General features: G+C 37.5%; 1 non-coding gene across 1 annotated transcript; it reads left to right on the top strand.

The window, feature by feature from the left end:
- Positions 1-2,800: 2,800 nt before the first annotated feature.
- On the top strand, positions 2,801-2,873 carry TRNAA-CGC (transfer RNA alanine (anticodon CGC)). The gene has a single exon. It is a non-coding gene; the product is annotated as a tRNA-Ala (tRNA).
- Positions 2,874-3,255: the final 382 nt, after the last annotated feature.

Genomic DNA, 3,255 nt, shown 5'->3' with positions numbered 1-3,255 from the left:
TGCTCAGCTAGTTTCTGGATTTCTCTCAGAAGGAATTGTTTGTGTGTTGCTGTACATTTGTTGCGTCTGTGGGAGGAGGACATTCAGAAGCCTCCTATGTCACCATTTTCGTTCCTGTGTTGATGTTTTTCTATTTTTAAAAGGAGGAAAATGTTTACTAATATGCCAGAAACTTTACACACCTTGACTCATTTAATTCTTTCATTTTTATTTTGCAAATGAAGAAACTAAGGCTCAGATAGATTAAATAATTTGTTCATAGTCAAGCAAGTTGTTAGTGACAAAATAAGACACAGCCCAGGAAGGATTATTTCACCTGCTTGCACCAAGCTCTTCAGTGACACTCCCTGTGGAGGGGAGGATTTCAGTGAGATTAAATAATACAAATTCCATTACAGTCATCTTTAGAGGGTATACATAAATTATATTCAAGTTGTGTCTATAGATTTAACTTGTTGAGGTAAGTCTACACACATAGATGTCTTCATTTATGTAGATTAGTTTGAGATAAGTATCAAGTGGGCTTCTTTTTCAGGGCTGCCTGCCTGAAAATAAGGAGCTAGGGCAGGAGGTTGCTGTCACTGAGTGGCAATGAAATCTGCCTCAGGTAACCTCCTTGGGTCTGCTGGCTACTATGTTTCTGAGGACTAGAGGGAGACTTAAGGGAGTTTGGCCAAACTAATGCTGGCTGCTGACTATTCTCTGCTAACTAAGGAATGTCACTTGTCACCCAGTTCTACAAGAAATGATTCATTAGCCACTGCAGTTGCTAACCTACAGTACACTATAAAAGGAATTCAAGGAGCAAGAGAGGGCACTCTGTGCTTTGGGAAAATAGGTGAAACAGCAAAACAGGTCCTTAGGTAATTAGAACTATTTCAGGAGAAACTTTTTATGCACATGGATTCTTGTATCTTCCTATATTTAGGAAAGCATGTTTTAGTTAGATTCTGTTCCTACTGACTAACAATAACCTTCTACCAAGAAGTATCCTTGATTGCACACACCTCTTCACCAAAATTACAAATATACTGCCCCCTTTTCTATTACACCTTCAGAGCAGTTCCTCAGAGCTTTCTGAGAGCCTGATTCTTGGGCTATAGTTCTCAGTAAGTCCCTAAATGAAACTGAAACTCACGGCTCTTATGTTGCACAGTTTTATTTCAGGCAACATCCCTCAGTGTTGTCTTACTCCTGTTAGAGTAAATGTGTGCTGAACTATGTAAACTGAAATTGTGACACATGCGTGAGTGTCAGTAGGGTGCAATCTGAAGGACCAGCTTTAACGTCCATCTCATGACTGCTCATAAACAACGTTGCACTTGAGTAGGGTGATCGTAAGTCCCAGTTTTCCTGGGATGGTTCTGGTTTATGCCTGTTGTCCCAGTGTATTTATGGATAACACTGACTTTAATTCTCAAAACTGTCCAGGTTTCAATGAAATATAAAATGATCATCCCACATATCTACTATATATGAGCTCCTGCCTCCCTTTCTAGCTATCTCTTCTTTTTGTTCAACAGTCATAATAAGAACCTCCTTGCTCATTTATGTGCAAACTGTAATTTTTTTTTTTTACTTTCAAGTTGTTATTACCCATTTAAACTTATTTTAATTGTTCAGTTGCTGTATTTTTCTATTTGTGAAAATTATTTGGGCATCTTGAGTTGGGATAGAATACACCAGAACTGTTTCCACTAAAGTTAATAGAAATGTGTTTTTTTATTTAATTACTTTTGACTTAGCAGCACAGTTTTCAGGAATGTATTGAATCTGTTAAAGGAGACATATCTTTATTCCTGGCACCTGGCACACTGTGGGCACTCAAAAATAATTGTTAAATGAATGCTAAATAAATGAATAAATAATTGCAAAAGGCCCATATGCATCTTTGCAGCAGGATTTCCAGCAGGCATTTGTAGCCTTGTTATTGTGTTTCGTATTCACTGTTGTTTTGTACCAATCTCAACCTATCAGTAACCAACATTGTGATCAGACTAGACCTTCAGCAATAACTATCAGGCAACTTTTTTAAAAAAATAGAGAGTTATTACTTATATAAGATCTGGAAATTACACAACATATCTGGGGCCAAACAGCAAGGTTGTGAGGAGAGAGAGAGGGACCACATGGGCCTGGGGTTCTGCTCTTATCTGAGCCAAGGGCGAAGGTCTAGGATTTTAAAGACTCACTCTTTATTCATGAATTTAAAACATAGGAGCAGAAATTTAGAGCATGTGAAGAGAAAATAACAATTAGCTCAAATGGTTGTTTCTTGAAATCATCTAAGATCTCTAAAACAAAGGGGCCTCAGTGCGGGGAGGCAGCCTGGTTCCTTGTCTAGCTGTGTGGTTGGCAGTGTGTTTATTTGAGATATTTGTCCTGAAATGGATGCCTCTTTGAAATGGATGCTTTGGCAATCAAAGCTGAAGTCAGATATATGCATTATAATAAACAAAACTCACAAACCACAAGCCAAAAAAAAAAAATTGTCAGGGCTTACACTACAGCTATCTTTTCATCCAGACAGAAATTATGTTCACACACACCCATTATGCCTGTTGCTTTGAATTTCTGATGATACTCAGTGACCATGTCACACTGTAGTAGGGTGTTACTTTCCTTCACCAATATCTGATTCTCTTCTACTTCTGCTTACGCGCTAGCCAGGGTCCTACCTCAAGGTTTTGCACGTACCTGAAACACTTTTTCCTAGACAGCTACATGAGTTCAACCCTTGTTCAGCTCACTTTTCCAGTGAACATGCCTGTGGAAACCTTATTTAAGATTTAAGTCATGCAGAGGTGTAGCTCAACTGGTAGAGCACATGCTTCGCATGCATGAGGTCCTGGGTTCAATCCCCAGCACCTCCTCTAAAAATAAATAAATAAATAAATAAATAGACCTAATTACCTCCCCCCACAGAAAAATAAATTATAAAAAATTTTTTAAAAAATTAAAAAGAAAAAAAAGACTACAATCTTCCTTTTCTCCTCAGCACTCCTTCTCTCTTTCCATGTTTTATTTTCCCCATAGTATTTACCATCATCTTATGTACAGATATCTCATGGAGCCTTTTTATGTCTTTCTCAATTATAATGTAAGCTCCTTAAGGCCATGCATTGTATTTATTTATTTATTTATTTATTTATTTAATTCTATATTCTTAGCACCTTGGACATTGGCTGGCACTTGTAATGTGATTAATACATCTTTGTTAACGGATGGCATCATTTTATAGCACTATCCCTAAAT

Source organism: Camelus dromedarius, chromosome 6 (assembly GCF_036321535.1).
Source record: "Camelus dromedarius isolate mCamDro1 chromosome 6, mCamDro1.pat, whole genome shotgun sequence".
Taxonomy (NCBI): domain Eukaryota; kingdom Metazoa; phylum Chordata; class Mammalia; order Artiodactyla; family Camelidae; genus Camelus; species Camelus dromedarius.
This window is presented reverse-complemented; position numbering and strand designations above follow the sequence as displayed.